General features: G+C 39.7%; 1 long non-coding RNA gene across 1 annotated transcript in view; it reads right to left on the bottom strand.

Annotated features, from left to right (window-relative positions):
• Positions 1 to 363: 363 nt before the first annotated feature.
• The window catches only part of LOC116738430, a 65,381-nt gene continuing 51,113 nt past the window's right edge, over positions 364 to 14,631 (bottom strand). The window contains exons 5-6 of the long non-coding RNA XR_004344366.1: positions 3,246 to 3,289; positions 364 to 742 (exon numbers count right to left, since the gene is read on the bottom strand). This is a non-coding gene — a long non-coding RNA (uncharacterized LOC116738430). The remainder of the gene's footprint in view (positions 743 to 3,245; positions 3,290 to 14,631) is intronic.

Below are 14,631 nucleotides of genomic sequence, written 5' to 3' on the forward strand. Positions count from 1 at the left end.
CTTGGGCTAGATCAAAGGACTCTGTAACATCACTGGCAGAACATTTCCATTCCACCACTGTCCTGTGAAAACTTTCAAAGTCACAATTCTCATTTTTTGTTTTAGTAAATTATTTACACAAATTATCATAAACCCATATACATGTCTAAATCCCAAAGTGATGGGTATTGTGGCTCCATAGCTGTACCTGTGGATGGGGCATGCTGCATATGAACACGCTTGCCATGTTTTCATCATCATATGTATCACTTTGTCATAGTGTTTTTAATGGCACCAGAAGTCTACAGAAATACAATTGAGCTGCCATCTCAGAATTCTGCTCTCTCTTCTCTCCCCACATCTCCCTATAAGGTTTCCTCTCCATCTATAGCTACATTACAGCCTTAGATAGTGGTGGGCCCCAAATTTCCATCTCCATATAAGCATCTGTTCCAAGTTCCCAACACATATTCCAATTGCCCACTGTATCATCTCTATTTGGAAGTAGACTGGGAAAAGCCCGAAAAATGCCAAGAAGTTGTTACGTGATGCAATAGATTACTCATTGATATATCTCTTTCCAAGACATAACATGGACTCATGCTTAGTTGATGTGATGGCTTCAGATGATGATCAAGTCCCCTTTCTCTCCTCACCCCTTACCTCTGCATACTCTGAAGGGCAAAGACAGCGATTCTCAGGCTTCCCTGTAATTAGCTCCTCAAGAGACACTGGAATGCCTAACAGAAGAACCCTCTTCCTTCTGTGGGAGGAGAGAAAAGAATTGAAGAAAAATAAAAACAACCTAGCATTAGAAATAATCAAAACAGAAGCATGTGCCACACTCTGTAGAGGAAAATATAACTTAACCCTCTGAAAATTACCCTCACTTTCACAGATTTATTTATTCATTCATTCAACTAATATTTACTGAGTACCTACCATGTACCAACCATGTTCTAGGCACTTGGAATATAGCAGGGAGCAGAGCAGACAAAGACTCTGCCCTCAAGGAACATATATCCAGAGGTAAAAGATAGCAATCCACCAAATATATGTAATTTGTCAGTTTGTGATAAGACAGCAGAAGAGTCTAGGCAAATGAATCTTTATCAGTGATGGACCATGGAATCTAAGCCAGGTGAGGAGGAAATGGGGTATGAGAGAAAGTGAAGTACAGTGAGATCATGAGATCAGTGGAGTGGATGTCCCAACTAGTACACTGGTAGAGTTGGGAAACTAAAGGGAATTCACTAAAAAAAATAGGGGGTGGAGGTCAAAGAGTAAGATATTGACATGGAGATTATGGAAGGGATCCAGTTATAGGTAATGATATAGAAATGGGCAGGTGAAGAATATAAGATCATGGGAGAAGATGAAGGTCAAAGAACTGACAGGGTAGGACACATCTTCCTAATGGATACTAAGGTCACCCAAATTCTAATGGAAATAGGATTGAAGAGAGAGGAACAGAGAGCCCAGGACTGAACCTGTGTCCTTCTACCAGAGAACTATATGGAAATAAGAGAGCAAGCTTGAGCCTTAAACAGGTTTATCAATCTCTCTGGTCTCAGTTGCCTCCTCTGAAAATGAATTGGCACAAATAAATAATCTATAAGGTGACTTCCACCTAATAGCTCCAGTTTGGGACAAATTGAGATGGTTGATTCAATCCCTTGGCCTCCATCTGACAAGTAAAAAGGGTCAAATTAACTTGTGTACCTATTCATCTGTTAAACAATATTTGGAATTACACAGTGAGTTATTCATTCCTTATAAGATCTAGTCTTGAGCCCTTATTAACTGCCCTAATTAATCATGAAGGAAAGAAAATTCAATTTTGCCACCAATACCTGTCTCTCTCTTCATTCTATTATGTCATTCCCACCATTTAAGAGCTGCTTCTTTCTGATCAAGTGTGACTTTCTCCACCAAAGAGCCCATCCTAGTCATCCAGTCATTCCCAATGCTCCCCAACATGGGGCGACCGGCTCTAACAATGCTGCTTAGGCCCTTTATTCCCCTTTGCCCTGCACAACCCACACCCTCTCTCCCACACACACATCTTCGGCTCACTTCTGCAGAGGACAGTGACGTCAGCCTAGCCCCTGGCATAGACAAGTTCCATATATGGTTAGTGCTCATTATAGAAAAGACCTTGCTCATTTGCACTTGTCTAAGAGAGTCCACTTTTAGATATTTATGAATCTAGTGACTAGTATGAGCCAATTCCCATGAAGAACAGTAGTTTGTTGTTTGGTTTCATTTTTAGTCTCTGTAGGATTACACTTAAATTGCATGGTTGTTGTTGAAATTAGCTTACTTACACATATATCAAAGCTGGGTAGTAACGAGATAATTGGGGGAAATGGGAATAGTGTATGAAGTCAAACGGTGTAGTTATTGGTATAAAGTAAATTCTCCATTACCATCAAAATTTCATGATTCCTCTGATCTGAGAATTGAGGCAGATTTTCTCATTATATACTATAATCTTTCCCTCTGCTCTTCTTTCCGTTTATTTAAACATACCAAGAACAGTCAGTAATGTTCGATCATTTTGGTTGAAATCCCTTGTCCTTTGATTTGTTAAACAGCATTCAGAATAACATGAAACCTATTGGTCAATATATACAATTCCAAGGGTTTTACATTTAAAATTGTGAAATGAAAATAATTTCAAGGAACCATGCCCACCCTCACTCATCTCCTATTTCTCTTATAGACTGTATCTTTATGACAGTTTTAATCTCTGCTGAAAATATGTATAATTTTTTTGATCTATTGGAATTTATAAACCTGGAGGGAAATTTTTTAAAATAAATAAATCCTAGGGTGAGAAGAATTTATTTAAGGACTCAACATCCTGGAGAACAAAATCCACACTCAACATCATTATGATTGGAATATGGTCAAATGAAACAAATCCCAGAGGATCCCTGTGTTCCAGATGCAGCCAGAGTATTTTTAGTTCTGCTGTCCTTCAACTCAATATGCCTAGATTTGGATGGGGAAACTCACCCTAATATCCAGAACACTTTACAGTATGGAATTTTTGTTCAGTGCTTTTTCAAAACCATAAGCTATTCAAACATACATAGATAGATAGATAGACAGACAGTATTCATCTTATTCTTTCTTATATATATGAGCAAATCAGACACAACATTGTTCTCTGCTAGGGTAGGATACACTGTTCATTGCTGAGCAACAGAGAAGCAAATTCCCTGATTGTTCACTTGAAAATATGTTCAGTAGAATCTTACCCAAGCTTGGGTCACTTCATGAGGCAATCAAAATGATGGCATACCTGCAAAAAGACACACAGGTCATTTTGATGTGAAATCCCTCATCTAGAGCAAATTAAAAATCCACACAGATTGCAGAGCCACTGTTTTCAGGGACAGTGGGGTAATATTTCAGATAACCTCAGCTATACCCATATTTGTGAATGCTATAATTATCCAGAAAATGGTGAATATTTCTTCCAAATAAATCTGATTCACATGTACATATCATGTTTTAAAATAAATGTAAATGTTCATAGACTTATCTATAATTAACAGACAAGAAGTTATGTGTTATGCTATTTACATTGCTGGTATCCACCAGTCTATGGATATCAACCTTTTGTTAGTTATACTTAGTAAGAGATATATTAGAAATACTTTTCCCAATTACTCATATGCCTGTTAATTTTCACTATGGTATTATATAATCACATAAAAGTGCTTCCTTCTAGTACTTTTTTCTTTTTTTGAGAGAAAGAGAGAAGGACAGTACAAGCCACGGAGGGGCAGAGAGAGGGGGGACAGGGGATCCAAAGCAGGCTCTGTGCTGACAGCAGAGATCATGACCTGAGATCATGACCTGGGACAAAGTCAGACACTTAACCAACTGAGCCATCCAGGCGCCCCTTCTTCTAGTACTTTTAAAGTTTCAGTTTTCATACGGAAAATTAAAGCTAACCCCAAATTAATTTTGGTTAAAGGGTGTGCACTGGGGGTCTATATTATTTTGCCAAATGGTTAGACAGGTCATCCTGAATCCTTTATTCCAACAATCTCTCCTTTCTTCACTTATTTGAAACTCCATTTTTTTTTCATATACTAAATTATCTTATTTACTTTGGCCCATTTCAGGACTACCTACTTATCTTTCTTGTCTCATTTCTCACCACTCCTACCACTCACCTCTGCCCTCATCTCAGAGCTCTGGCCATACTAACCTATTAACAATCCTAGATGGGACCATCTTCTCTTAGATTTTACACACACACTATTCCCTCTCTTTGCAATTACCTCTGTTGGCCCTTTTTCCTAGCAAACTTGTACTCTTTCTCAGCTCATCTCCACATGGCCCATTCCCCATACCCAATCTGGACTAGATGCTACTCCCATGCACATGACACTTTTAAGACTTCTATCAACTGTTCTATAACTCGGCTTATTTGTCTTTCCCACCAGAACAAGATGTTCTTGAAGGCAGGGATATTCTTATTTATTTTTGTAGCCTTAAGTGTCCAGCACAGTAGTTGTTAGGTAAATTAATTAGACCTAGAATGTGCCTACTACTTGGAAAGACTCCTCGCTCTTGCTTGTAGATGTACTCTTTAGATACGAAACAGGATTTTCTACTAGCATCTCCAGCTACATCTTTTCTAACACCATTGGATGCGCCTAGTTCAAAATCCTTCCTACCCCTCCCTGTCTAGATATAATGACCCACCCATTCCCATCCATGCCCCAAGACATAACATAAATCCTCCTTCAAGATAATGCATTCAGATGACAGTAGATCCTTGGGAATAATGATGGAAATAGGGTTTGTTGTAGAATTTCACTAGTTTATGTTTCCTACCACTCAAATGCCTGGCTCTTACTGGAAACTCCAGTTGACAGGAATGTCATTGTTGAGCAGAACATCCACCAACCTTCCCTTTGGGCAGTATTTTGTCACAATAACCATATCTGGCACTGTAATGCAGACTTCAATGAATCTGCAAACGTTTGGATGATCTAATTCTCTGGGAAAATCAATAACACAAACCAGAAAGGATTTATCTGGAACTGGTCTCCTAATTCCCACTTAAAATCTGATCTAGTATTTCTGAGCACATAAAAGAACAAATATCCTCCTGGATTTAGTGTTGTATACAAATAAAGCTTGCAAATCCACCTGTTGTGATGCAAAATTAAGTATTTATAAAAAATATATACCATCATCATCACAATTCATTCTGGGCCAGGTACTGTACCTTTAAATATCTCTAATCTGCACAACAACCCTGACTGTTAGTATGATTATCTCCATTCTAAAGGAGGAAACTGAGGCTCAGAGAAATTAAGTAAATTGGCCAAGGCCCCCCATAGATAAGAGACCAGATGCTAAGCCTGATTCTGCAATTTCCAAATTCATTCATGGTTTTTTTAACATTGCCATAGTGTATTCCAATAGAAATACAAAAACAAAGAGAAAATTCTCAAATTGAGGAAAGTTTTGTTTTACCAAAAACATTGCTTTGGAAACAAGAGGCAATTTTCTCAAGCCAGGTAGTCACAGACTTTTCAGTCTTCCCACACCTGTCTCTCATACATTTGTTTCTCTTTAAGTTGGAGTCCCCAACCCCCCACTCCTGGAGAGGAAGAAGGTTCTCCCCAAATCCCAGTTGTGGCTGGCATTTCTGTGTGGTTAATTACTACATTTGCACCATCAGCACAGAGGCACACGTGCTGCTTTGCATAAACCAAGGATTGACATACAGATGTTCCCTGGGGAGTTTTCCAAACATAACATTTTTCTCCAATCAAAATTTCACCATCTTTTCAGCTTAAAGTTTGTTTCCCCAATCATTAATCCTTGGATTAGATCACAAATGAAACATCTTCTAAGGGATAGCACGAGAACATTACTTTTCAAAACTGATACTGTTGAGGAGAGGAATATTTAGGCTTGTTGTATCAGCTGGTAGCTGAAGGGACTTCTATCCCCTTTCCCCTCTTTTAGGAGGATTGAATAGAATGTTCTAGACTTTCCCACCCCTGATTCACTTTCCACTGACTGAGTAGACTATCTGATGGGTTACACAGTGTGTGCTGCAATTACTGGTGGGCAGCATTACTGTATCAAAGACCACTGTTCCATTTCTGCTCCACATGGCAAGCACCTCTGGGCAGTCCTTCGTAGGTGGGTCAAGTCTGCCACTCATCTTGTTCAACCCCTTGACGGGGTGAATGTGGCAGGCTTTTGATCCTGCTATGCAGATGCTTAGATAAGTGACTTTATATCTTCTCTGCAGGCCTTTGCTCGCTGACTCACTCTGTCATGTGGCTGAGTATGTGAATCTAATGACTGAGATTTGGGCTGAGTGGTAGACCATGCACTTCAACTTCACACCAGAGTCAGGTTCTCCAATCCAGATTTTGCCAAAGTTTACTGTGGGTATCAGGAGCTTGTCTACCTATGAAACAAGTGGTACTTGTCCCTCTGACTCTCATTCCTTATGTGTGTTCCCCATTAGTCAGAATCAGAAAGAGAAGAACAGGTGAATAGCAACCTGAACATCTAACAATTGAGAGTTCTCAGAAACCAGGTTCTGAAAATATCCTCTATCAACATAAGAATGGCCCCAAGTCAAGGGCACATAGGAAACCCTGTTTCCTGCAAGATGCAAGATGAGATATTTTTAAAGAACGACGGTGTACTAAAACAACGATGGTGTACTAAAAGATCATTTTTGCACTGCTTTATAATTCACAATTTGCTTTTTATATACATATAAGAAGTCAGTGATGCTTTGGTTTGTTGAACCTGGCAAGCCACAGAGCCCCTTGCAAAGGTGAAACATTAGGACTTGATCAGTATGTGAATGCCAGATGTGCAGGCTACTTTGTACGGAAAAGATGAGTTTCACTGTCAGGACTGTTCTGCAAAACTGCCAATGTCATCCCAAACCCAGTGTCCTCCCCATGTGATCCCTACTTTTCTTTATTTGAAGAGGGAAACAAAGACACACATATGTTCCCATTAGTCTTGGGAGTAAGAAAAAGTGGAAAAAGCAGTGTGCCTATTCCCCTAACTTCTCCTGAATCTAAAGTACAACTATACAGAGTAGGGAGGAGGGCAGTGATTAAAAAGAAGCTAAGTTACTGAGGGGAAATGCAATCATGACTTTTGCAAATTGACTGAATTTCTGGCATAACCTGTTGAAAAGATAAGACCTTAAAGACACCTGGGTGGCCAGTCTATTGACCTTCTGACTCTTGATTTCAGCTCAGCTTGTGTCCCAGGGTTGTGGGATCAAGCCCCACATCAGGCTCTGCACTGAGCATGGAGTGTGATTAAGATTCTTTTTCTCTCTCTCCCTCATGCCCCTCTTCCCCACTCGTTCACTCTCAAAAAACTAAATAAATAAAATAAGTCCTTAGATATGTAAAAATATGAAGGCTTTTTAAATAATAAAAGCTATTCCAAAAAACAAATAATGCAGTGAAGAATGGGCAGAAGACATGAAAAGACACTTTTCCAAAGAACACATCCAGATGGTCAACAGACACATGAAAAAAGCTCAACACTCACTCATACATCAGGGAAATACAAATCAAAACCACACTCAGATACCACCTCACACTGATCAGAGTGCCTAAAAATTAACAACTCAGGCAACAACAGATGTTGGTTGAAGATGTGGAGAAAGAAGAATCCTTTGAACTAGCTGGTGGGAATGCAAAGTGGTACAGCCACGGTACAGCCACTCTGGAAACAGTATGGAGTTTCCTCAAAAAACTAAGAATAGAACTACCCTATGACCCAGCAATTGCACTACTAGGCATTTATCCAAAGTATGTAGGTGTGCTGTTTTGAAGGGGCACATGCACCCCCATGTTTATAGCAGCACTATCAACAATAGCCAAAGTCTAGAAAGAGCCCAAATGTCCATCAACGGATGAATGGATAAAGAAGATGTGGTATAATACACAATGGAGTATTACTCGGCACTAAAAAGAATGAATTCTTCCCATTTGCAACAACGTGGATGAAACTAGAGTGTATTATGCTAAGTGAAATTAGTCACAGAAAGACAAATATCATATGACTCCACTCATATGTGAAATTTAAGATACAAAACAGATGTACATAAGGGAGGGAAGCAAAAATAATACAGAGGGGGACAAAAGAGAAGGGGACTCTTGGGGGCGCCTGGGTGGCTCAGTTGGTTGAGTGACCAACTTCGGCTCAGGTCATGATCTCATGATCTATGAGTTCAAGCCCCGCATCAAGCTCTTTGCTGACAGCTCAGAGCCTGGAGCCTGCTTCAGATTCTGTGTCTCCCTCTCTCTCTGTCCCTCCCCCGCTCATACTCTGTCTCTCTCTCTAAGACTAAATAAACATTAAATAATAAATAAATAAATAAATAATATATATATATAAATAAATAAAGAAGAGACTCTTAAATACAGAGAACTGAGGGGTGCTGGAGGGGTTTTGGGGTGGAGGGATGGGCTTAATGGGTGACATTAAAGAGGACACTTGGGGGGGAGCCAAGATGACAGAACAGCATGGAAGTTTTTTGTGTGTCTCGCATCCATGAAATACAGCCAGCCCAACACTAAACCATCCTGCACACCTAGAAAACTGATGTGAGGATTAACACAACAATCTGCACAACCTAAGCCACAGAATTCAGCAGGTACATGGCACAGAGAGGTGAACTTGGGAAGCGAGAAGCCGCAGCAGGCAGGGAGCCGCTTTTGCGGGTGGAGAGAGGACAGAGACGGTGGAGAGAATACAGGAAAAGCACCCCTCCCCAAAAGCAGCTGGAGAGAAAGTGGGAAAATTGGAAACAGCCGCAGGAACTAAACTAAAAAGGGAGAAAGGAGAAAGGAGAGAGTTTAAATTCCATTAAGACTGTAAACAGGGGGAGCACAGAGTCTGCAACTCTGCAGCTCAATACCTGGTGGTGCTCTGGTGGGAAGGGCGAATCCCCAGGAGCACAGTGGGGTCTGGGAGGTTCCTGGGCCACACACAGAAAAGCAGTTCCACTGCTGGAACAACATTTGGTAGAGACTGTTGAGGCCCAGCAGACCCCAGAGAACGGCCTCATTTGCTAGTGCTGGAACAAGGTCATCAAGGGTGAAGCCTGGTGCCAGATGTGTGTTGTGATTTTCAAATAATCCCTGAAACGCTGCTGCTACACTATCTCGTAAACTTTCTTGGGCGGGCTGGCACCTGGCCACAGGCTCAGGACATCAGCAGCAGCAGGGTCCAGCAAGCGTTCCTGGGTGCAGCTGACATTCGGCCATTGATCGGTGAGACCCTCCTGCAGAGGGGCAGAATGGGTCAAAGTCGCAGTCCTTCAGAAGTAAGGAGCCGGGGAAAACAGCCACATCTGAGACAAAACTCAGGAGAGAGGTGCTGCCTGGAGCTTGGTCACAGACAGTGAAAAAGTGGGAACTGGACGAAAGCTGAAGACAGAGTATGGGTGCATGACTGCTGATAGGGAAAAGCAGAGTTCCAATACTAGAGACTGGGTACCTGGCTGACGCCATGTTCACTGCTCCCGCGCATGAGCATACGCACCTATGAGCGCCACAACAATCCACCCCAGTAGGCTAGCAGCGCCATCTAGTGGAGAATGGAGACATTACACTAAGCCCTGCCCAACTGGGCCAACCTCACTCTTCAAGAACACAAGTCTCACCACCTGCTTAGTTTATGGACTATAAAGCACTTCATAATCTGACTTCTAGGGGAAAACGAGGTAATTTCAGTCGTATTTCAATCTATCAGCAGGTCCATCTATCTAATTTTTTTTTTCTCTTTTTCACTCCTTTTTTTTTCTTGAATACAGAAAGAGAAAAAATTCATTTTTAATTTCAATTTTTATTAAAAATGTTTTCCTTTAATTTTTGTTTACCCAGGCCAAAACACACCTAGGATCTAGCATCATTTATTCGATTTTTTATGTGTGTGTTTTTAATTTTTTAATTTTAATATTTTTTAAATTTTAATATTTTAATTTTAATTTTTCTACATTATTAATTTCTTTTCTCCCTTCAAAATGATGAAATGAAGGAATTAACCCCAAAAGAAAGACCACAAATAAATGACAGCCAGGGATTTAACCAACACAGATACAAGCAAGATGTCTGAACCAGAATTTAGAATCACGATAATAAGAACATTAGTTGGAGTCAAAAATAGACTAGAATCCCTTTCTGTGGAGATAAAAGAAGTAAAACTAGTCAGGATGAAATAAAATATGTTATAACTGAGCTGCAATCACAGATGGATTCCATGGTGGCAAGGATGGATGAGGCAGAACAGAGAATCAGCGATATAGAGGACAAACTTATGGAGAATAATGAAGCAGAAAAAAAGAGAAAGATTAAGGCAAAAGAGCATGACTTAAGAATTAGAGAAATCAGTGACTCATTAAAAAGGAACAACATCAGAATCATAGGGGTCCCAGAAAAGGAACAGAGAGAAATAGGAGTTAAAGGGTTATATGAGTATATCATAGCGGAAAACTTTCCTAACCTGGGGAAAGACGCAGACATCAAAATCCAGGAAGCACAGAGGACCCCCATTAGGTTCAACAAAACCAACCATCAAGGTACATGATAGTCAAATTCACAAATTCTCAGGCAAGGAGAGGATCATGAAAGCATCAAGGGGAAAAAAGTCCCTAACCTACAAGGGAAGATAGATCAGGTTTGCAACAGCCTTATCCACAGAAACTTGGCAGGCCAGAAAGGAGTGGCAGGATATATTCAATGTGCTAAATCAGAAAAATATGCACCCAAGAATTCTTTATCCAGAAAGGCTGTCATTCAAAATAGAAGGAGAGATCAAAAGTTTCCCGACAAACAAAAATTAAAGGAGTTTGTGACCACTAAACCAGCCCTGCAAGAAATTTTAAGGGGGACTCTCTGAGGGGAGAAAAGATGAAAAAAAAAATATATATATATATACATATATATATATATATATACAAAAAGCAACAAAGATTAGAAAGGACCAGAAAGGGGCGCCTGGGTGGCTCAGTCGGCTGGGCGTCTGACTTCGACTCGGGTCATGATCTCACGGCTTGTGAGTTTGAGCCCTGCATCGGGCTCTGTGCTGACAGCTCAGAGCCTGGAACCTACTTCTGCTTCTGCTTCTGTGTCTCCCTCTCTCTCTGCCCCTAACCCACTCGCATTCTGTCTCTGTCTCTCTCAAAAATAAATAAACATTAAAAAAAAAAATTTAGAAAGGACCAGAGAATACCACCAGAAACTCCAACTCTACAAGCATCATAATGGCAATAAATTCACATCTTTCAGTACTCACTCTAGACGTCAATGGACTCAATGCTCCAACTAAAAGACATAGGGTAACAGAATGGATAAGAAAACAAGATCCATCTATATGCTGTTTACAAGAGACCCACTTTAGACCTAAAGACACCTTCAGATTGAAAGTAAGGGGATGGAAAACCATCTATCATGCTAATGGTCAACAAAAGAAAGCCAGAGTAGCCAAACTTATATCAGACAATCTAGACTTTAAAATAAAGACTGTATCAAGAGATGCAGAAGGACATTATATCATAATCAAGGGGTGTGTCCACCAAGAAGACCTAACAATTGTAAACATTTATGCACCAAATGTGGAACATCCAAATATATAAATCAATTAATCACAAACATAAAGAAACTCATCAATAGTAATGCCATAATAGTAGGAGACTTCAACACCCACTCACAGTAACAGACAGATCATCTAATCAAAAAATCAACAAGGAAACAATGGCTTTGAATGACACACTAGACCAGATGGACTTAACAGATATATTCAGAACGTTTCATCCTAAAGCAGCAGAATATACATTCTTCTCCAGTACACATGCAACGTTCTCCAGAATAGACCATATACTGGGACACAAATCAGCCCTCAGCAAGTACAAAAAGATCGAGATCATACCGTGCATATTTTCAAACCACAACACTATGAAACTCGAAATCAACCACAAGAAAAAATTTGGAAAGGTAACAAATACTTGGAGACTAAAGAACATCCTACTAAAGAATGAATGGGCTAACCAAGCAGTTAAAGAAGAAATTAAAAAGTATATGGAAGTTAATGACAATGATAACACCACAACCCAAAACCTCTGGGACGCAGCAAAGGCGGTCATAAAAGGAAAGTATATAGCAATCCAGGCCTTCCTAAAGAAGGAAGAAAGATCTCAGATACACAACCTAACCTTATGCCTTAAAGAGCTGGAAAAGAACAGCAAATAAAAACCAAACCAGCAGAAGACAGGAAATGATAAAGATTGGAGCAAAAACTAATGCCACCAAACCAAAAAAAAAAACAGTAGAACAGATCAATGAAACTAGAAGCTGGTTCTTTGAAAGAATTAACAAAATTGATAAACCACTAGCCAGTTTGATCACAACAAAAAAGGAAAGGACCCAAATAAATAAAATCAAGAATGAAAGAGGAGAGATCACAACCAACACAGCAGAAATGAAAACAATAATGAGAATATTATGAGCAATTATACGCCAACAAAATGGGCAATATGGAAGAAATGGACAAATTCCTAGAAACCTACACTACCAAAACTGAAACAGGAAGAAATAGAAAATTTGAACAGACCCATAACCAGTAAGGAAATCAAATTAGTAATCAAAAATTTCCCAAGAAACAAGAGTTCAAGGCCAGATGGCTTTCAGGGGAATCCTACCAAACATTTAAGGAAGAGTTAACACCTATTCTCTTGAAACTGTTCCAAAAAGTAGAAATGGAAGGAAAACTTCCAAACTCTTTCTATGAAGCCAGCATTACCTTGATTCCAAAACCAGACAGAGACCCCACTAAAAAGCAGAACTATAGACCAATTTCCCTGATGAACGTGGATGCAAGAATCCTCAACAAGATATTAGCCAACCGGATCCAACAATACATTAAAAAATTATTCACCACAACCAAGTGGGATTTATACCTGGGATGCAGGGCTAGTTCAATATCCGCAAAACAATTAATGTGATTCATCACATCAATAAAAGAAAGGACAAGAACCATATGATCCTCTCAATAGATGCAGAGAAAGCATTTGACAAAATACAGCATCCTTTCTTGATAAAAACCTTCAAGAAAGTAGGGATAGAAGGAGCATACCTGGAGATCATAAAAGGCATATATGAATGACCCAACACTAATATCATCCTCAATGGGGAAAAACTGACAGCTTTCCCCCTAAGGTCAGGAACAAAACAGGGATGTCCACTCTCACCATTGGAAGTTTTAGCCTCTGCAATCAGACAACACAAAGAAATAAAAGGCATCCAAATCAGCCAGGAGGAGGTCAAACGTACACATATGGAAAACCCGAAAGATTCCACCAAAAAACTGCTAGAACTGATTCATGAATTCAGAAAAGTTGCAGGATATAAAATCAATGCACAGAAATTGGTTGCATTCCTATACATGAACAATGAAGCCACAGAAAGAGAAATCAAGGAATCGATCCCATTTACTGTTGCACCAAAAACCATTAAATACCTAGGAATAAATCTAACCAAAGAGGTGAAAAATCTACTGACACTGAAAACTATAGAAAGCTTATGAAAGGAATTGAAGAAGACATACAAAAAAATGGAAAAAGATTCCATGCTCCTGGATACGAAGAACAGATATTGTTAAAATGTCAATACTACCCAAAGCAATCTACATATTCAATGCAATCCCTATCAAAGTAACACCAGGATTCTTCACAGAGCTAGAACAAATAATCCTAAAATCTTATGGAACCAGAAAAGACCCTGAATAGCCAAAGCAATCTTGAAAAAGAAAACCAAAGCAGGAGGCATCACAATCCCAGACTTCAAGCTATACTACAAAGCTGTAGTCATCAAGACAGTATTGTACTGGCACAAGAACAGACACTCAGGTCAATGGAACACAATAGAGAACCCAGAAATGGACCCACAAACATATGTCCAACTAATCTTTGACAAAGCAGGAAAGAATATCCAATGGAATAAAGACAGTCTCTTAAGCAAGTGGTGCTGGGAAAACTGGACAGCGACATGCAGAACAATGAACCTGGACCACTTTCCTACACCATTCACAAAAATAAACTCAAAATGGATGAAAAACCTAAATGTAAGACAGGAAGCCATCAAAATCCTTGAGGAGAAAGCAGGCATAAACCTCTTTGATCTTGGCCGCAGCAACTTGTTACTCAACACATCTCTGGAGGCAAGGGAAACGAAAGCAAAAATGAACTATTGGGACCTCATCAATATAAAAAGTTTCTGCACAGCAAAGGAAACATTCAGCAAAACTAAAAGGCAACAGACAGAATGGGAGAAGATATTTGCAAATGACATATCAGATAAAGGGATAGTATCCAGAATCTATAAAGAACTTCTCAAACTCAACACCCAAAAAACAAATAATCTAGTGAAGAAATGGGCAAAAGACATGAAAAGACACTTCTCCAAAGAAGACATCCAGATGGTCAACTGACACATGAAAAAATGCTCAACTTCACTCATCATCAGGGAAATACAAATCAAAACCACAATGAGATACCACCTTACACCTGTCAGGATGGCTAACATTAACAATTCAGGCAACAACAGATGTTGGCGAGGATGT

Source organism: Lynx canadensis, chromosome D4 (assembly GCF_007474595.2).
Source record: "Lynx canadensis isolate LIC74 chromosome D4, mLynCan4.pri.v2, whole genome shotgun sequence".
NCBI lineage: Eukaryota > Metazoa > Chordata > Mammalia > Carnivora > Felidae > Lynx > Lynx canadensis.